Source organism: Triticum aestivum, chromosome 7D (genome assembly GCF_018294505.1).
Source record: "Triticum aestivum cultivar Chinese Spring chromosome 7D, IWGSC CS RefSeq v2.1, whole genome shotgun sequence".
Classification (NCBI taxonomy): domain Eukaryota; kingdom Viridiplantae; phylum Streptophyta; class Magnoliopsida; order Poales; family Poaceae; genus Triticum; species Triticum aestivum.
Genome location: NC_057814.1, coordinates 605881051 through 605902581, shown reverse-complemented (window position 1 = coordinate 605902581; position 21531 = coordinate 605881051). Strand labels below are relative to the sequence as shown.

Genomic DNA, 21531 nt, shown 5'->3' with positions numbered 1-21531 from the left:
CAAGGACCTCACTGACCATGTCCTCCGGGAGCGACATCGCCGTCGTCTCTTCAGGGACCTTGTCTCGCGTACGTGAGCTACGCCTGCAATCGGAGGAGAGTAGGTAGATTTTCCGTACCTGTCTTTGGTCGAATCGGCCCTTGTATATGAAAACCTTGGGACTGGCCGGTTTGGACTCTTCGTCGAACTCACGTCCGTATGTCTCACGTGTTCACGATTTCAAATTGAAAAGGCCCTTTTGTCTCTTGGGCTCTTGGCCTGCGTTTGTCTCTTGGCCTGCGTCGGCTCGTACTTCTGAATCATTAATGCAAAGAATCATGGACCATCTCCAAGTAAATTTAAACGTATGGTATAAGTAGTAGAATGCCCATACGTTTGCTACAGGCTAGTATGCATATAATAAATCAAACTAATGATTAAGATCGTCTTCAAAATCGAAACTCATTTCTTTCTCATAAGTCAGAACGTGTTCGGACATCAAATGGCCGTCCAGTAGGCTCCCCAAAATTCAACCATCTTGACAGTCCGGACTTCCCCAAATCTAGACCATATGTGCGGGAGAAATGTGGTTGTCTAGATTATCCGTTATACTATCTCCAACACGCATGCCCAACACGAAAAAAAATTTAAAAAAAAACACCCCACGATGCACCCTTCCCATTTTCTGCCGGACTCTCCCCTTCCCGCTCAGTTTCCCTCTGTACCGAGACATTTCTCACTGGAGACCTTTTCTTTTAAAACCGGATAATGCCCACCTCACCTTCGCCATGGTGCCCTCTCTCCTTCACACCATACTTCCCCACGGACCGCCAAGGAGAAGTCCCCTGCCAAACGCCCTGCTCTCTGCCTTGATCCCCTCACATAGCAGCGCTAACGTGTTACGCCTCATCGGCCTGCCCTACCCTAGGCGCCTCCTTTGTTGGCTCAATAGCCCCCCCCCCCCCCCCCCTCCCCATCTTCTTCTTTGACATGATCGATCTATGACAAATCAAATCATGTGGCGTTACAACTTACAAGTGGCATCAAAATTGTGCCATATAAGTTACATGATTTTAGAGAACATTTAAAAAAGGAGAAATGTGAAGGTCTGGATTCCGGTTGACAGCTATACCAAAGGTTGACAGCTATACCCAAAAAATGGCTAACTATTGGTATTCCGGCAAAGGGTTGGCCATATATCCCCTTATCCACAGTCTGGCAACTTGAGGTAGGCCAACTTTAACATTTTAATCAAAACACACAGAACAATTTATGAATTTCTCAAAGTCTTTGAAACTGACCATTGAGCATTGATTCAAGTTCATAACCATATTGTACATGTATGTTTTACTAAAGCAATGACCAGAACACTACTTTGTCGCTTTTATATAATATATAATACAATGAATTTTTTACAAAGTATACATGTTCCATGCATGATAATTCACAAACTTTTAATCAAAACTCCCTCCGAGTGAATGTCATTGTTCAAGCACCAACCGCTCAGTTGATGACAGGTTGGCCGGCGACAAATACCTCAGGAAATAGTCCTTTTGGGATTTTAGGCTAGCCCTTGGCTTACCCCTATTTACTTCCTCTCTTTCTCTTCTGTAATAGGAAATATGTTTTACAACTAGAACCAGCACAATTTTGTCAGAAGAAAGCTCAAATCATAGAAATGCCCGAATGGAGAACTGTAGAGAAACATAGTTCCAGCCTCTTGCAGAAATCCTCTTGGCATCAAGCAACAAGGATGTTTGGAGAGGTGTAGTTCCAAGCATTGAGCAAGGTCCAAGTCTTTTCCATCATTTTCTAACCATGGAGTTCAAAAGTCAAGCAACAAAAAAAGAACTGGTAGGAAGACAAAGAAAATCCCTGCTTAGAAGGTTCACCTTTTCATTTCAGGCATGCACATCCCAAACGAATATATGTCCACCAACTCATTATAATTGCCAGTGAAGAGTTCTGGTGCCATAAACTCTTATGTGTCTGCATTTTGTGGAATGGTTGTTAGTACATGACTTCCTAAAAAGGCGATTTCTTCAAGCAAAGTAACTGTGTTTGTCATATCCTTACAAGTATATCCACAGTAAACACAATAGGTATATTTTCAGACCTGTAGCTATTAGAAAAACATAATGTCACATACCTTTCTCATTGGTTCCAACTATGTGCATCCTCGTACGTTCCAAAATTTAGGCTCCACAACTCAAATTTTAAGTACATCAGAATTTGAGAAGACAACAAATAAAATCAGTGGAAAATCATATGTAGTTCTCAATGAGCAGTCTTTCATGTCCATTACAACTCCTAACTCACCAAATCACCTAAAGATTTTCAATAGCCTTCAGCGGTAGTAACCTATTCAGACGACTACAGTAAATAAAGTTAAAGTCATAGTTGTTATGAGAAAAGTGAATAAAAGTAGATTCTACAAATAGTAGATTCCAAAAAAGCAATACTTACTTACTTACTCAAAGTATAGAACAATTAAATTAGAGGTGAACTAAGCTTCATGTGCAAGGCCTCGAAGGTCCCTACATAGAAGTGTGAGGGCTATACTATCATCATTTGCAGGATACTTAAAGTTTTGTGCATATTTTCGCCTTGGTTGGATGTCGTCTTCAATAACAACTACCTGAAGCATGTTGCAAATACTAGATTAAACTTGTGTAGGAAAGAACCAATAGAAATTGTGAGATTTTTGTAAAGGATGGCGTTTGTGGTTGCCCCTTTCCTGGACACGGGCTTGTTCTGAAGAAGTTTAAGTTCGGGAATGACCCTCGAAGTTTTGATGGCCCGATGATGCTCCGTTACAGCACAGACAATATTCTGCGGGCCGGCAAGCTCCCTTGCAGCACTGACGACGCTCCGCGCGACACGGCGAGCTCCGTTACAGCACCGACGATGCTCCAGCAGCTCGGTGATGCTCTGTTTCAGCAGCCAACGACGCATAGTGTTAAGTTTTTCCTCACTAATGTCACTCCGGTCTTCTGCGGACATAACGACTTAAGATAATTGATCGACATCATGCATTTCACCCTGAAAAAGTGAGAATTATTAAAATATTAGATACTATACTGAAAAATTAGCACTATGGCATCACCTTATGTATATTGACTTACATCCACTTGTGACACATCTCCATCTTCTTTAGACCGAGATGTTTCACCTTCTTTATTTTTGACATATTTGTCACAGTAAATACTCTCAGAAAACTTTCTCAGTTGCAAAAGCAAGGATTTGCCTAAATTTCGAATTTCTATTCATTCTCCTATAGTGGTGGATTTTGGTTTAGGCACCTTCAATTTGTCCCATATTCCGTGGTGTCTCCTCAGCCACTTTAGATCCGCGTCCACTATAATCGAGGTCTGTGGAAAACCTCTGGGCATGTCCCGGCCCACCGCCATGTCAAGAAATATGGCCTGTGTGGAAATATGTTTCAGAAATATAGAAATATGTTTCAAAATATGATTCAATAAATATGGGCATGTTCTGGTCCTCTTTACTTACCACTAGCATAAGCATATTTCCATAAAGAGAATGCAAAATGCCTTTGTTAAGTTTCTTGATAGCATGAGTCAAATACCTGAGTACAAAGTCACACCAATTATATTTGTTCATCTCATCAAGACTAGAGACATATTTCAGGTATCTTGCATCCACATTCTGTGAACTGTTAGAGCATAAGATACAACACAACACAATGGACGTGTAAGTCGAGCATGTGAGTTTCTTTTCTGCCTCTTTGAGACGATTTTGGAAGTTTTTGACATGTGGACCCCTACTTCTTCCGTCAATAGTACGATCGGAGATATGGATTTTCTGGCAGAAGGGTTTGCTAGTATTTTTGCCACTCAGAAGTTTGCCAATGTCAATTGGTACTTCTTGCCCTTCATTCTTCATGCCCGTCGCCATTTCTATCACATTTGCCAGCTTAATGTTTACTTCTCTAATCTCTCCTAACTCCAGTTCTCTTGTTTCTGGGTTCACTCTATGAACTAAATAACTAGCGAAATTCTCTGGTATGCTTTCTTCCTTGACCTTTATTCCCAGCGTGCTAGCAAATGGCGACCTCTTCACTTCATCTGGCATACCAGGACTAAGCGATTCATTCAAATTGCCAACGATCTCGGGGACACATCTGTGCTTGAAATGGGGTATGGTTTATCAAAACTTTCTTTTCTTGGGTCCACCCATCTTTTTAACTTCCTTGACTTTGGGCCCTTCCATCTATCCTAATTTGGTCAAATAGAAGAAATTTGAACGCAGCCCCACAACAAGATAAATTAATATCAATGTACATGTAACAATATCATGGACAATAACATGTATATAAGCTAAATGATAAATCATCTAAATCTTAAACATCATATCTATGGCAGCCTACAAGATTTTTAGTGTCACTCTCATGTATGGTGGTCTGCAAGATTTCAAAATGACAAACAACAAGCCTATAACAAGAATGGATAGCTTAGATAAAAAATCATGGGTCATTTCAGTGGTAATGGGTGGGTAACTTCACTGACATGAATAATTTAGCTGATCAAGAATGGGCCATTTCAGTTCAAATGAATGGGTAACTTAGCGGGTCATTTCAGGGGAAATAACTTTATCAGCAAATACAACTCAGCCGGCAGCCCATCTGGGCAAGGAACCGGTTTCTTGCAATGAAATAGGGAGCTGCGGGCTCCTTAATTCAAAAAAAACGTACCTAATGAAGCTTCGGTTGAGATGGAAGAGCACGGGAGCTTGATCCCTACTAGTTCGCGCGAGCAGCCGCTGCATATTGGGGAGGCCCTTGCCTCCGGCTCTAGTGGGGATTTTGATTTGCGCTTGCGGTCTACTAATGGGCTATACTCATCACTCCGCGCCTTGGCGACCTCTTCCTTTTATTCACAGAAACAAAACCACCACCAAGAATAAAAAAATCTTTTTACAATCCTTCGCCCTTTTATATCCCTTGTTAAGATATGTTATCCGGACCAACACCCACGTCAGAAACCAAGAGCAATGAGTAAGAAAACCAAGAGCAGTTAGAATCGCGTAGCTGCATGCCCCTTTTCTGACTAGCTTCTTGTGAAAAACATTTCAGGAACGAGCACACCTGAAATGCTTTTGCCTGAAATGCTCGCGCTCTTCTGTCTCAACCGAAGCATCATTAGGTACCTTTTTTGAATCAAGGAGCCCGCGGCTCCCTATTTCATTGCAAAAAATAGGCTCCTGGCCCAGATGGGTTGCCAACTGAGTTGTATCTGCTGATAAAGTTATTTCACCTGAAATGACCCGCTAAGTTACCCACTCATTTTAACTGAAATGGCCCATTCTTGATCAGCTAAATTACTCATGTCAGTGAAGTTACCCATCCATTACCACTGAAATGACCCATGATTGTTTAGCTAAGTTATCCATACTTGTTCTAGGCTTGTGGTTTGTCATTTTAAAATCTTACAGACCACCATACATGACTGTAACACTAAAAATCTTGTAGGCTGCCATAGATACTATGTTTATGATTTAGATGATTTATCATTTATCTTATATACATGTTATTGTTCATGGTATTGTTACATGTGCATTGATATTAATATATCTTGTTGTGAGGTGCGTTCAAATTTCTTCTATTTGACCAAATTAGGATGCATGGAAGGACCCAAAGTCAAGGAAGCCAAAAAGATGGGTCGACCCAAGAAAGTTTTGATAAACCATACCCCCCATTTCAAGCACAGATGCGTCCCCGAGATCGTAGGCAATTTGAATAAATCGATGAGTCCTGGCGTGCAAACGCGTTGGGAGTAAAGGTCAAGGGATAAAGCATACCAGAGAATTTCGCTAGTTATTTAGTTCATAGAGTGAACACAGAAACAGGAGAACTAGAGTTAGGGGAGAATAGAGAAGTAGAGATTGAGCTAGCAAATGTGATAGAAATGGCGACGGGCTACCGGAAGAACCAGGGGTCCACATGTCTTCGATCGTATTGCTGATGGAAGAAGCAGGGGTCCACATGTCAAAAACTTCCAAAATCGTCTCAAAGAGGCAGAAAATAAACTCACCTGCTCGACTTACGCGTCCACTGTGCTATGTTGTATCTTATGCTCCAATAGTTCATAGAATGTGAATGCAAGATTCCTGAAATATCTCTCGGTCTTGATGAGATGAACAAGTACAATTGGTGAGACTTTGTACTCAGGTATTTGATTCAGGCTATCAAGAACCTTAACAGAGGCATACTCTATTCTCTTTATGGAAATATGCTTATGCTAGTGCTAAGTAAATAGGATCAGAATATGCCCATATTTCTTGAAGCATATTTTGACACATATTTCTATATTTCTTAAACATATTTCCATACAAGCCATATTTCTTGACATGGCGGTGGGTCGGGACATGGCCAGAGGTTTTCCACGGACCTCGGTTAAAATAGACATGGATCTAAAGTGGCTGAGAAGACACCACGGAACATGGGACAAATTGAAGGTGGCTAAACGAAAATCCAACACTATAGGAGAATGACAGAAATTCTAACTCTAGGAAAATCCTTGCTTTTGCAGCTGAGAAAGTTTTCTAAGAGTATTTACGGTGATAAATATGTCAAAAATAAAGAAGGTGAAACATCTCGGTCTAAAGAAGATGGAGATGTGTCACAAGTGGATGTAAGTCAATATACATAAGGTGATGCCATAGTGCTAATTTTTCAGTATAGTATCTAATATTTTAGTAATTCCCACTTTTTCAGTGTGAAATACGTGATGTCGATCAATTATCTAAAATCATTAAGTCCGTGACATTAGTGCTGAGGAAACACTTAACACTGTCATTCGTGAACTTAAACTTCTTCAGAACCAAGCCCCTGTCCAGGAAAGGGCAAGCACAAACATCATCCTTCACTAACAGTAAGCTAATCTAGTATCCAAAAATCTAGGAATTTTTATTGGTTCTTTCCTACACAAGTTTAATCTATTTTTTGCAACATGGTTTAGGTAGTTGTTATTTAAGACGACAGCCAACCAAGGTGAAAATACGCACCAAACTTTAAGTATCCTGCAAATGATGATAGGATAGTCCTCTCACTTCTACGTAGGGACCTTCGAGGCCTTGCACATGAAGCTTGGTTCACCTATAATTTAATTGAGCTATACTGTCTAACTAAGTATCGCTTTTCTGGAATCCACTATTTTTAGGATCTACTTTTATTCACTTTCTCATAACACCTATAACTTTAACTTTATTTCTTGTAGTCATCTGAATAGGTTACTACCGCTGAAGGCTATTGAAAATGGTCTAATGAAAGAACTGTATCATGTTTGCAGTGCATATCTATACACAAAAATTGATTCATTCATAGACAAAAAAGATATGGTTGAGCTGGAAAGAATGGTAACATTCTTAATTTGTTTTGACTTCCTAGTGGCAATTTTCTGCCTCATATATCTTGTAATTTCTTACTGGGCAAGGAGAATGGTTCTGGGAACACATCACAGACGAGATATACATTTTTATCCCTATCCATACAGGGTATGAAATCTTATTGTTTTGTTAAGAAATATTAAATTTAGATGATATTTACTATCTTGTACTATGGTGATACCACTGGGGGTTAGCAATATGATATCCTGCTATGTGTTTCAGTACGAATCATTTTAGCTTGACCGTCATATATAGGCCTCACAAGGATGTTAACATTGTTACTGAACTGCATCTGGACTAAATCAGTTCTATTCGGAGGAAAGTTATTCTCCAGAATATTGAGCAGCAAGTCAGAAACATTTATCAGTTGTACTATTTGTTGTAAGTTACATTAAAAACTGATGTAGTACTTGGTGTAGGCTTCTGTGATATATTTTGAAACCTTGTATATTGTGGGCAGATTCTCAAGAGTAGTACTAAAAGTAGATGTCATCAACATCTTGACGCCCTAGGTAGCTGCGCCATAAATAATTTCAAAATTTTCTCCTTAATAGAATAGGCAGTGCTCCTGCCGTGCATTTGAAAACGGATGGTTTGTTTGTTCGTCACTTTATTTTGTTATAAATGTTACAATTTTACCTTTTTTCTGACAGGTGCCTCAGCAGAAGAATGGCTATGACTGTGGTGTCGATATTTTGTATAACATCCAGAGAATGATCACTATGAGTACCCCTGATGACTTGAAGGACATAAAGAATAAGGTTAAGGTCTTCTGGATTACATAAAGTACTTATTGAGTTACAATAAGGAATTTTATTTTTTGGTTCATCCTAAATAAGGTTAAGGTCTTGAATGCTTGACCGCTTTGCTGCAGTCAGAACATGGCCTGTCAATAAATGTTTCTATTATATATGCTTATAGCTCATATAATTTCTTTCTCTTTTAGTATTAGCTCTCGGAATCTTCTATGGACGCAAAGAAATTAATGGACTTGGAGAATACATTAAATCTTTGGTTCTGGATAATAAGATGTTTATAGAAGGTGGGGGGCACTACGAATGTAAAGCTTGTAAAGACCATGTTACTTTCTGTCTGTCTGTCTCTCTCAAGTTTGGAGCTCTTATTTCTGTGTTGGGCTGCATGAGAAATGATATCTTCTTTTGTCGATGACCAGGTCCTGATAATGTTCCAAGGACAACATCACGCCATAAACAAGGTTGCACACCCTTGTCGCCTCCTTTGTAAGGAGATCGAGCAGCACCTCTGCGACTTCAACGGCTTGGTGCGCAACGGTCCCTCCTCTGAGTTTATGTGTTATTCCGTAAGGGGCTGATTATGAACCGTATGTTTCATGATATGGTTAGATTTATCTTAATTCTTATTTTGTAATTACGGATTCTTGAGAGGGGGTAATCACAAGAGGGTTGCTTGTTCAAGTAAGAACATCACCCTAGCACCGGTCCACCCACATATTAAATTATCAAAGTAGCGAACGTGGATCAACTAAACATGATGAATGTGACTAGACGACAATTCCCATGTGTCCTCGAGAACGCTTTGACTACTATAAGAGAACTTTCCGACTTGTCCTTTGCTACAAAATGGATTGGGCCACTTTGTTGCACATTGGTTACTATTGTTATTTGTTACTTGTTAGGAATTACCTTGATACAAAACTATCTGTTACCGCTACTTTAAGTACTTGCAGAATACTTTGCTGAAAACCGCTTATCATTTCCTTCTGCTCCTTGTTGGGTTCGACACTCTTACTTATCAGAAGGACTATGATTGATCCCCTATAGTTGTGAGTCATCATCACACCACCTCAATACTTGGACAGCCACGCTAGCCACCAAGTCATCATAATTTTTCCATCTCCCTTTATCTTAGCAGGAATCGAGACACCAGGAAGGTGCCATGATTCACACCCCCTACCAGCTAAGGAGTAGCCAGGCCAGGAGATCACTGCCAAGGGGCGAATCGACTAAGGAGTAGTCGGAACGCAAATCCATAATCCATAACGACCTAGTATGAGAAGAAAACACTAAGTTTGAGCAATGCAGACACATGTTTATCTGAAAATGGGGGCCATAATCCATAACGACCTAGTATGAGAAGAAAATACCACAACCTTCCATCTAGCATGTTTAGTGGTTCTAGACGTGCGTTGCGAAAATAATATTATTATTTTTGCAGAAAATCTAGCACAGTAAGAGAAAATGAATCAAGAAGGGCATTTAATAACTCAGGTGCATCAATTTTATAGATGGAATAATTCTAAAATTATTACACTCAGTTATTTGATTTGTTCCCTCACTTCTTTGTGAGGAAACTTGAACATGTATTGCTGTAGCATCTCAATCTCCAAGTCTGAAGGTAAGATTGTAAAACAAAGAATTGAACTGTTTTGGCTCAACACAACAAAGATCATCATCATCAAATGTAAACATAACCGTCCATTGTTATGGGAGTAAAAAAATTGTCACAACAGTACAAGGTCCAATCCAACCAACGAAATGAAGCCACGAAAAAAGAGGAAATAAAAAAAAGGAATCTGGAATGTTATGGTCAATGGAAGATTGAAATAACTCAACAGAAAGTCCCCATCTTTCCAAACCAAACAGAGGTTGCACCACAGGAAAAACAGAAAATCATTGTATTGTCACAACAAACTGGATCGAACAATCAAGTGATTGGAGCAAGGATTCAGGTGAGGAAACATAGGAGAGTTCATCACCTGTCTCCGATGCATCTGCTTGAGATTATCGTTGGTGCTCCATGCGAACTCCGACCTTATTCTGAAACCTACTGACTGAAAAATAATGCTGACTTGTTTGAGAAGTGAGTATCATCTGCGTAGTAAATGACACTACTATTTATGAAACAAATTTCCCCTTATTAGTTTGCCCGTTGGCTAGGATGGGGATATGATGAAGATGTGAATCATCGAATCAAAGCCGGATGGATGAAGTAGCGTCAAGCTTCTGGCATTCTCTGTGAAAAGAGAGTGCCACAAAAGCTAAGAAGCAAGTTCTATAGGATGACAGTTCGACCCGCAATGTTGTATGGTGTTGAGTGTTGGCCGACTAAAAGGCAACATGTTCAATAGTTAGGTGTGGCGGAGATGCGCATGCTGAGATGGATGTGTGGCCACACAAGGAAGGACCGAGTCCGGAATGATGTTATACGAGATAGGGTTGGGGTAGCGCCAATTGAAGAGAAGCTTGTCCAACATCGTCTGAGATGGTTTGGGCATATTCAGCGCGGGTCTCCAGAAGCGCCACTGCATAGCGGATGGCTAAAGCGTGCCGATAATGTCAAGAGAGGTCGGGATAGACCGAACTTTGACATGGGAGGAGTCCGTAAAGAGGGATAGGAAGGTTCGTATCGACAGAGAACTAGCCATGGACAGGGGTGCGTGGAATGTCGGTATCCATGTGCCAGACCCATGAGTTGGTTGCGAGATCTACGGGTTTCACCTCTAGTATACCCCAACTTGTTTGGGACTAAAAGCATCTCCAACAGACGCGGCAAATAAAGCGCGCGCGCGAAAAACATGGCATTTACCCCGCACGCGTCCGCGCGGGGTGCTCCAGCGGGCGCGGGAAAAAGTGGCGTGCAAAAATAACGGGCGCGTGCGGCAGTGTTGGCGCGTGTCGACGCGCGGGCGCTATAAATCCCAGACCCATCGCTCTGCCTCGCCAAGCGCCCTCTCTGCCGCTCTTTCTCGCCTCGCCGCCGCCGTGCGACCATGCCGCCGTGCCGCCAGGGAAGTTCGGGCTACCGCGTCCGTGCGCGCCCCTCCGACTCCTATGCCAAGATCCGCTCCGGTGAGATGCGCGTCGGCCTCGGCACATTCGACACCACCCACGAGGCCGCCCACGCGTACGACGCGGCGGCGTGGCGCCTCCGGCGGCCTCGTAGGGAGATGAACCTCTCCAACATGGCGACGCGGGAGCGAGCGTAGGAGCTCGCGCTTCGCCTGTGGCTTTTCACCGACGAGGACCGTCGCGACAACCGGAGGCGGGAGCGCCGCCTCGGCATCGTTGAGATGGATGACGAGGCCATGGCTGTGTGACGCCAACGCTTCCCGGAGGACGTCGTCAACGAGCGCGAATTCTACGCGCAAAGGAGGGCGGGAAGGAGGGCGGAGCGAGCCGCCTATCGCAAGGACAAGCGTACGCGGAAGGTGGCCGCGCTCTTCAACATCTAGCTCAAAGAAGCGTCGACCTAGGGCTCCAACGATGAATGGTGGATTGACGCCTTCATTACGACGTCGGAGGAGGAGGAGGACACCACCGAGTCAGAGTCGGAGGCGGAGGAGGACGACGAGTAGTTTTTAGCCGCGGGCTTTTGTATCTTTTTTTTTACTATCTATGCTATGAACTATATATGTTGTGGTTGAAATATGCTATTTTGTTTGAAATATGACTATGTCTATGTTGGTTGAAATATGTATGTCTTGTTTTTGCGTATGTATGTGTATCAGCGTGCTGTATTTTAGCGCGCCTGTTGAACCGCTACAGTGGCGCGCTAAAACTTGCAGCGCTTGGTGAAGCAATTGCCTACTCGGGCGCAAAAACAGCTGTTGCGCGTGCTGTAAAAAAAATTTAGCGTGCCGCGCCTGCGCCCGTCTGTTGGGGATGCTCTAAAGGCTTTTTTGTTGTTGTTGTTGTAGTTCGTCTGTTGGCTCAAAAAACAGAAGCTTAAAATATTTGATGTCTAGATCAACTGGGGAACAATATAAGCTTCAGTATAGACTGAAACAATAAAGCTTCTTTAAACCATGGACATACATTTTTCATTATAAGTAGTGCTCAACATGTACTTTTAATAATAATTATTTAAACCTTGATGTACTAACAATTACAATAATTTGCTAAGGACTTAGAGGTAAGCACATAGCTAATCAATATAGGTACTACCGAGAATTTATCAGTTCTATTTTCTAAAAGGTGCAGCAAATAGCTCTATCTCACAATTGCTCGTGTTCTACCCAAGCCTTGAGATGACATGCTCAGACAAAAAATTCTAGTGCTTAGTACCAAATCCTTTGAAAACACATATCAGAGAAACTTAGATACCTGTGAACTCCAAATGCACGAAATGCCCGAACAACAAATCAATTCTTTAGAATCTGCAGAAGCAAGAGCACAAAAAAATGTATTATCAGTTTTAATTATGAGTGGAAGATGCAAGGAACCATCTGAATCTAATTTTATTTGTCATCAGACCTAAGTAGAGCTTGATCTTGTTGTCTTGGCTGCTGCATTTCACGACCATTATCTCGAATAGGTGCAAACAGAAGCAGACTCTAATTAGAACAGAGAACAAGAAATCAGAGAGAGATTCATTAGTAATTTGGAAGATGTATCAGAAGTAAACACGTCCAGCCGAAATATCATGTCAAGTGGAGACCTGAAGAACACAAACCACAAGCAAAGACGTGGAGTAGACCAGGCGCAATCACCGTGATGCCGCTGCGAAACAAAGTTTATTTCAAAAAACCACCAAAGGAAATCATGGTTAAATCAAGATTATTTTGAAAAACCACCAAAGGAAATCAAACAACCCAGAAAGTGCAACAAGACTCGGCACGCAATTGATAATCTCTCCTACTTAAATTCAGTCAAGTAGAAGCACCAGGGGAAAAGGACTACTACCTAGCCCTTGAATCCCTCATACTTAAATTTGCATGCAAGGCACATGCAACAACAATATATCCACTGAATCACAATTCTGGGCTTCCTTCGCATTGTCTAGTAAGCTGGCACTGATAAGTCACAAGATTTACAAAAGCGGAGACTAACAAAGTACTTGACATAACCATCATATGTATATGTAGTATATAGAGATTCGGGAGGGCCAAATTAGGTACAGAACAATAAATGCACAGTTGGCTTTGTAGGATCAAAAGAACCTTCTATACAATATAATGCACCATCAGTTCGTCGCTAACTGCTTGCAAATAGTATTCTTTAACACCTGGCATAAAACAGTACAATCACAGTGCCATTGCTCTCTTTCCGACAGTTGATATTCAAGGAGGAGCTAGTAATGTCGGTGGAGGCAGATCTAGTTGATAATAATTCAACATACAATCGAAAATTGAACAAACAGACTATTCATGACATCCATATCTCAATTCAGATTAGATGTGTCTTACCTACATCCCAATACTTATCAAAGAGGTAGATAATGCATCTGCAATTCACTTTACATATTACACAAGCCTTCGCACAGATAGTTGTCCGCACCTTCTACCAATTTATTTGCTCGTGTTCGCCGCACTTTCCCTGCTCAAACCAAAATTATAGGTCAGTGCAAAGGGGGATAACATAGAGAGTTCAGGAAAATATCTAATAGATGATACAAGCAAAAGCTTCAAGATCCATAGTAAACCCAACAACAGAGTGGCAAATAGGCTTTTGATTCCATCAAACATGGGGTCAGTTGAATCAGCAAGTGAACCATCTATGAGCTCTGTCTTCCTCAACTAAAAAAATGTACAGCAGAATGACATACATTTCAAGACATCTGGTGGAGCAGCAAGCACATGACACATGGCACATACACACTAATATTAATGTTTCTCGGTTGACCATGACAAAACAGTACTATTAAAATTAGTAAAGAACACCCAAATCTGTCCAAAGATGGTGCGCCAGCTTACATCAAAGGATGATATGGTTATCTACTCAATAAATATGATTACGTCTGTTCCTGTGATTGCATCAAAAAAGTAGTAAAAGAAAACAGTACATGAGTTCGATTCTTACCACAAATTGGTCCTGAAGCCTGTGAATAAAATCGAGCACGGTAGTCGGAGAACTATATATTGTTTCAGCTAAGGAATTGGCATGCAAGGAAATCTGCTTGTCGCCTACACATGGATGATTCTCAGTCAAACCAAATCAGGGCGATTGAGTCCGGCATCGCCAATTCACCATCGTCATGTGCACACCGACAGATCAGGTCGACAATCCTATTCCTAGGTTAGACGGATCGTGGAGCGGCCGTTGCCTTGGGAACGGAACGGATGTCGGGAGGGGCATGGTAGCGAGGAAGTGGGGAAGGGAAGGGAGCTCACCACGGTCGGGATCGGGATCTCAGGAGGCGGCAGCGGTGGGAGATAAAGCGCGTCGACATCGCCCTAGCTGCCATTTGATAGCCATCGCAGTCAGTGGCGGGCCAACCCTAGCGCACCTTATTGCTTGAGGGGAGAGAGAGGGGTGTGCGGGCTGGGCTCCTGACTCCTAAGCTATCGCCTCTTTGGTTCAGGGAAAATAAAACCGTGACGGATGAAAATAAACCACGGTAAGAAAAGAAAACAAGGAGAAAAATTAGTGGGGGGTGGATCGCGCCGCCGCCAGATCCCGGCGCTCCACCGGCCCAGCCGCCGGTTCCACCACTCCTGCGCCCCCACCCTCCACCAAATCGGCGCTCCACCGCCGCCGTCCGTCCTCTTTCGCTCGCCGTCGTCGCCAACCGATTTCGGCCAGCACCGGCGCCACTCTGTCGCCCTCCCCAGCTCCGGCCCTTTCCCTACCCATTCCAGTCCGCTGCCCGCCATCCCCGCCGCCCGAATCCGGCCATCTGCCGCGCTGGAGCAGAGGAGTGGCCGCGAGCCCCGCCACCCGAATTCGGCCATCCGCCGCGCTTGAGTAGAGGAGTGGCCTGAGTAGAGGAGGTTGCCAGACACGCACGGAGGTCGCACGCGCTTTTCGGAGGCACTCATGGCCGTGCTGCTCCGCCTCGACGCCGTCCCGGGCCACGACCCGGCCGGCGGTGTCCACGGAGGAGGAGGCGACAAAGAGTGGCCGGGGCAGAGGAGGAGCGGCAGCAGCTGCTAGCAGTGTGCAGCAGAGGAGGGGTGAGGAGGAGCGGCAGCTCGATTTGCTTGAGAATCTGGTGGCGCGTGAGAATCTGGCCGGCGGCGTGCGAGAGGATCGGCCATTTTGATCGGTGGTTCAGTATCGACATTAGGTTCAAATTTCAACAATAGGTTCAGTTTACATCACCAAATATACAACATCTATTGGAGTTGGACTTTTTGCATCATTAATATACATCGTCCGTTGGAGTTTCCTCTTTTTTGGATGTAAATTTTTACATCTTCAAATTTGCATTTTCTATTGAAGATGCTCCTAAGGGTAGAGATGCATAATTTGTCACTCGAGATACATAATGGTTTGACCTTTTGTCCAACCAATCAAATAGGTTTCTATACGGTCTCTTTTCTCGATCACGTAATAAGAAGACAAAGTAGAGACAGGGAAATATTTCAGTTCTTTTTAATTCGCTGCCATTTCAATGTTCTGCTCCAGCTTATGAATTGTTGGTACATGGATTCTACAACGTCAATGCTACGACAACAATGGTTGGTGCAACAATAGCGGGTGGCGCTGCTACGACATCGATGGTTACTACTCACTGCCCTAGCAATTTTGTTTCCCATTTGTGTGAGGTGGGAGGTTGGTAAGGGAAGGGATGTTTGGGCTATGATTCAATGATGCGGAGGCCGATCGGACAGCTCAGGCCTAGCCGATCGCATGTTGTGATTGATGGGCCGACGCAGAGCGCTCGCCATCTCCATTGTTAATAGGGTCGCGGTATCCATCATCATAGAGATCATCCATGTAACGATTGCAAAACCTATCTGATCCAGAAAAGTGGTTGCCAATTTCATTGAATTTTGCCCAGGATGACCTCCACAAGGTTTAAGACAATCATTGAGCCTGATGACACTAAAAACAAGGGCACAACTAATTTGCAGACAGCGGTACCAATGCTCTCGTGCGGTCACTTGAGAATATTTTTTTGTTTGGCTAATTTTCATTTTCGGCACTCTTTTTTTTAGCAACATCAATGTTTGTAAATTTACAAAAATCCTAGAACCGACTTCCGAAAATTCTACCCATAACTTTCGATACGTGTCCAACGTATCTATAATTTTTTATTGTTCCATGTTATTATATTATCTATTTTGGATGTTTTTAGGAACATCAATGTCATTTTTTGGGACAAACCTATTAACCTAGTGCCCTGTGCGAGTTTGTTGTTTTTTTCTTGTTTTTGACTTTTACAGAAAATCAATACCAAACGAAGTCCAAATTGAATTAAATTTTTTGACGATTTTTTTTGGACAACAAGACACCTAGGAAGCTTCGGGAGGACGCCAGAAGACCCACGAGGAGGCCACAAGCCCTAGGGGAGCGCCCCCTAGGCTTGTGGGCCCCCCGTGGCTCCTTTAACCCTAACTCCAGCACTATAAATTCCCAAATATTCCCCTTACGTCAGGGGGCACACCAAAAATACTTTTCCGCCGCCGCAAGCTTCTGTTCTCGTGAGATCCCATCTTGGGTCCTTTTTCGGCACTCCGCCGAAGGGGTGTTCGATCACGGAAGGCCTCTACACCAACTTTGCTGCCCTTTCGATGATGCGTGAGTAGTTTATCACGGACCTAAGGGTACATAGCTAGTAGCTAGATGATTTCTTCTCTTTCTTTGATCTTCAATACAATGTTCTCCTCGATGTTCTTGGAGATCTATTCGATGTAATCTTCTTTTGCGGTGTGTTTGCTGAGATCCGATGAATTGTGGATTTATGATCAGATTATTTATGAATATTATTTGAGTCTTTACTGAACTCTTTTATGCATGATTAAGATAGCTTTGTATTTCTCTCCGATCTATCGATTTGGTTTGGCCTACTAGATTGGTTTTTCTTGAAATGGGAGAGGATGCTTTGTGATGGGTTCAATCTTGCGGTGTCCTCACCCAGTGACAGTAGGGGTAGCGAGGCACGTATTGTATTGTTGCCATCAAGGATAAAAGATGGGTTTTTTACCATATTGATTGGATCTATCCCTCTACATCATGTCATCTTGCTTAAGGCGTTACTCCGTTCTTATGAACTTAATACTCTAGATGCATGCTGGATAGCGGTCGATGTGCGGAGTAATAGTGGTAGATGCATGTAGGAATCGGTCTACTTGTCACGGACGTGATGCCTATATTCATGATCATTGCCTTCGATATCGTCATAACTTTGCGCTTTTCTATCAATTGCTCAACAGTAATTAATTTACCCATCATATACTTTCTTCGAGAGAGAAGTCTCTAGTGAAACCTATGGTCCCCGGGTTTATTTCTCATTATATATTTTCAGATCTATAAAACAAAAAATCGAAAAATACCTTGCTGCAATTTATTTATATTTACTTTATTTTGCCTTTTATTTATCTTTTATAGCTATCTCTATTAGATCTCACTCTTGCTAGTGACCGTGAAGGGATTGACAACCCCTTTTTCGCGTTGTGTGCAAGTGTTTGTTAGTTTGTGCAGGTGCATCTGTTGGGGACTTGCTTGTGCGTCCTACTGGATTTATACCTTGGTTATTAACTGAGGAAAATACTTATGTCTACTTTGCGGCATCACCCTTTCCTCTTCAAGGGAAAAATCAACACAAGCTCAAGAAGTAGCACTTTCAGAATTTGAAACTTGAGATATTTGATGTTTTCAAATTTTTTACTTTGAAATTTTTATTATTGAAAATTCACTTTTAGAAATTTCAAAGTTCATAAATTTAAAATTCAAATCTCCTAAATTTCAGGATTTCCACAAAAGAAAACATTTGAAAAAATTGTGTGGGGAAGCATGTCACACACACCAGCAACAGGTTGCACATGGTTAAACGAATGGCGGACTTATCAAATTGATAGGCATGAGCAATGTCCAAGGTCCGACGCACGAGGAGGAGGCCGCTGTGTGTGGTCAGCGACACCGCGTCGTCTAGAAGGCGAGTGTCGGTGTTGTCGGGGATGAGGGAGCCGAGACTAGGGTCGAACACTTACAGCAGCGTCGTGACTAAGAACGTCGCGAAGGTGGGCTCGATATGGGGTCCGATCCATTTGTGAGTGAAGAACCTTGCGGGGAAGATCATCCGACCAGCGACGACGGGGGAAGGAGGCGTCTCCATAGCTTGGACATCGCCGCGCAATGGAAGACAGCAGTTGTGTCCTCCATGTGCATGAGGATCTCACGGACGTCCTCCTTTCGTAACAATAACATGGTGACCATCGCCACCGTATCTTCCATCTTTTCTTCTGTGTGTAGCATGATCGCGTGTGCAATGTGGGTCATTGAAGGAGGATCGAGTATCATTTGGGGGGTGGGGGGAGATAAGGATCGATTATCAGCAAATGTTATGTCTCCTTTTCATTACAATGTTTAGTTCTTGGGCTAAAGCAATTGGCCCACAGCTGGGAAGCCTACCATACAGAAGGGTTTTCTCAGATGCTTTAGAGCGTGTGACCCCTCAATTGACTAAAACGGAAACATGTGACCCTAAAAAACATCTAAGTTCCGCATTACCTTTTCTGCAAAGGTGGGGACAATATTTTCTCTGCACTTGTTCTCCTTATTCATAATCTACATATTATCATCGAAATAATCCATTTATACAATCTAACTTCCTGCAAAGTACTAAAGTGAGAAATATTTCATACTACTACCGAGTATTTTTTTTGCGAGGTACTATTAAGCTCACAAGCCAGTATCCATCCACACCAAAACATAACAAATTTACCGAACTGATTATAAAAGTAAATGAAAAACAATTATGAGAGGACGGTTCCCTCAAGTCAAGTCCATGTGCATCTAGCGAGTACCAAGAATAAAAAGGATTAGAACATCGGCGAGTATATCTCAAAGGGCACGACCTTCCCGTGGGTAACCTTGCCTTGGTACGTGAGACTCTTCATCACCCCTGTCTTGAGATCGACAGCGTACACGTTCATGCAGTTGTCCTTGACGAACAATGTGCCACTCTTCTCTCCCAAGAGGGTCGAGTGCATCTCTTCTGCTCGAATCTGCTTGGGTGGTTTTAGCTCGACGTCTCGGGTGTATAGCCATGTACCACCATTCTCACTCCCTCCATTGCCTTGTTGCATACATATTTTTACCTGGAGGCCTGGCCTTTGCAGGCAAAGCAATGATAGTGTCTCATCGGTAGCAACACTAAGTTGCGGTTCATAATATGTTCCAGATAAAATGTCTTCAGTCGGGGTCACAATCTTCGTCATGGAGACATTGGAATTCTCAACATCTACATCAATAGTATGCAAGTAATTGTGGTGGCTTGGATGGTACCCAACAAGCCAGTGCGCGGTCCCTTGGCACACGACTGCGTCGGAATGCTTGAGCGGCCCGCAATTGGAGAAATTCTTAGCCTCACAACCTAAATTTGTAGGCTCGATCCACCTCCCCTCGTTGTACAAGAACGTGTGGAGGACGCACGGAGAGTAATACTCTCTATCGTTGTAGTACATGACTAGAACTTTGAACAAAGTCGAGTAGCCCCGTGGCCACAAGGACTGTTACTTACCGTTTGAGGAACGGTCTGCATCGGTAATGATGGCGTAGCCACCTTTGTCAAACTTCCACCTGATCTTTAGCGGCGGGAGTTCATCGCATGTGCCGGCAAGCAGATTGCACAAGGCAAGGTGGATGATGCTTGGTGCATCGGAGGAGGGGAGACGCATGAGGAGGAGGCCATGGCGCGCGAAGAGGGGTGTTGCGCGACTGAGGTCTCTCGCGGTGCCTCGCAAGAAGGAACCGAGGAGGCGACGATCTGGCCCGAACAAGGACCCGGGTGTGGGGAAGAGGTACCTCACCTTGCCTCTCTTTGGAAAGAAGCCAGAGAGCAATGAAGTCGACATCTGGTCCGGCCGGTGGCGGCGGATGTCGGCGACGAGGCGGCTCCACCGCTTGCACGTCCTGGCACAGTGGAAAAGGTCGGCCATGTCCTTTACGCGCAGGAGGATCTCGCCGACCACGTCCTCCGGGAGCGACGTGGCCGTCGTCGCGTCACGGTCCATGTCTCGTGTGGGATATGTCGTGCGATCGGAGGAGCTAGCCTCGAGGTAGATTTTTGTACGTACTTCCTCCATTCCTACATACAAGTCTTTGTAGAGATTTCACTATGAACCACATACGGATGTATGTAGATGCATTTTAGAGTATAGGTTCACTCATTTTACTTTGTATGTGGTCCATAATAAAATCTCTCCAAAAACTTATATTTAGGAACGGAGGGAGTATTATTTTATTTGATCGGTCGCGTATTTGAGAACCTCGGGACTCGGGAGTGGCCAATTTGGAGTTGGACTCTTCGTCGGACCTCATGTCCAACCGGCCTGGACTCCTGGGGACATCGCCACCGTCTCTTCAGGGACCATGTCTCTCGCGAGCGGTGAGCTACGCCGTCCGACCGGCCGTGTATACCAAAACCTGAAGACCTTGGAAACCTTGGGTCTGGCGGTTTGGACTCTTGGTCAAAACTCGTGTCACGAGCTCACCATTAGTCTGAAATTCATCTACAGATCAACTGACTGGATCCGTACATAGCCGTTACTGTGCAAATGTTGGTAAACGGTAGCACGGGATACCTACAACCGGGTTGGATGGCGATCCAACAATAGGATAGGTGTATAGTCATCTAGTCCTATTTTTGCCGGTTGTGGCAATGTTATTTTCTTTTCAACTCATTTTGAGTTCTTGTATGATAGTATGTACTTGGTGGGTACTTTGATTAATAATATGGGTGCATACATCATTTTGATGCAGAAGTAGGGGTAATCGGTCAATATATCTCAAAGGGCACAACCTTCAAGTGGGTAACATCTTTACCGCAATACATGAGACTCTTCATTTCCCCAATTCTAAGGTCGACAGCGTGCACATTCATGCAATTGTCTTTGACGAGCAATGTGCCACTCTTCTCCCCAAAAAGGTCAAGTGCATTTTTTCTGCTCGAATCAGCTTGGGTGGTTTTAGCTCGACGACTCGGGTGCAGAACCATCAATCCCCATTCTCACTCACTTTGCTGCCTTGCCGCATACACATTTTTACTTGGAGTCCTGGTCTTTGCATGAAAAGCAACGATAGTGTCTCATCAGCAGCAACACTAAGTTGCGGTTCATCATACATTCTAGATAAAATGTCTTCGGCCGGGGTCACGATCTTAGGTAGGGAGACACGGTAAGTCTCAGCATCTACATCAACAATATGCAAGTAATAGTGGTACCCAGCAATCCAGTGCGCCATGCCTTGGCACACGACTGCGTCGGAATGCTTGAGTGAC

General features: G+C 43.4%; 2 long non-coding RNA genes across 8 annotated transcripts; both read right to left on the bottom strand.

Annotated features, from left to right (window-relative positions):
- Positions 1-1329: 1329 nt before the first annotated feature.
- On the bottom strand, positions 1330-3015 carry LOC123169371 (uncharacterized). The gene is made up of 3 exons (XR_006484777.1): positions 2129-3015; positions 1872-1968; positions 1330-1791 (listed from the first exon to the last, which is right to left on the bottom strand). It is a non-coding gene; the product is annotated as an uncharacterized lncRNA (long non-coding RNA).
- Positions 3016-3110: 95 nt separating this feature from the next.
- LOC123169768 (uncharacterized) lies at positions 3111-14901 on the bottom strand. 7 transcript variants are annotated; one of them, XR_006484945.1, is made up of 6 exons: positions 14166-14901; positions 12805-13682; positions 12621-12700; positions 12471-12523; positions 10124-10198; positions 3111-3404 (listed from the first exon to the last, which is right to left on the bottom strand). It is a non-coding gene; the product is annotated as an uncharacterized lncRNA (long non-coding RNA). The 7 variants fall into 7 exon arrangements; XR_006484943.1 differs by having other exon boundaries at positions 10124-12523; positions 12805-12866; positions 13553-13682; XR_006484942.1 differs by lacking the exon at positions 3111-3404 and adding an exon at positions 8122-9411.
- Between the last annotated feature and the right edge of the window lie 6630 nt (positions 14902-21531).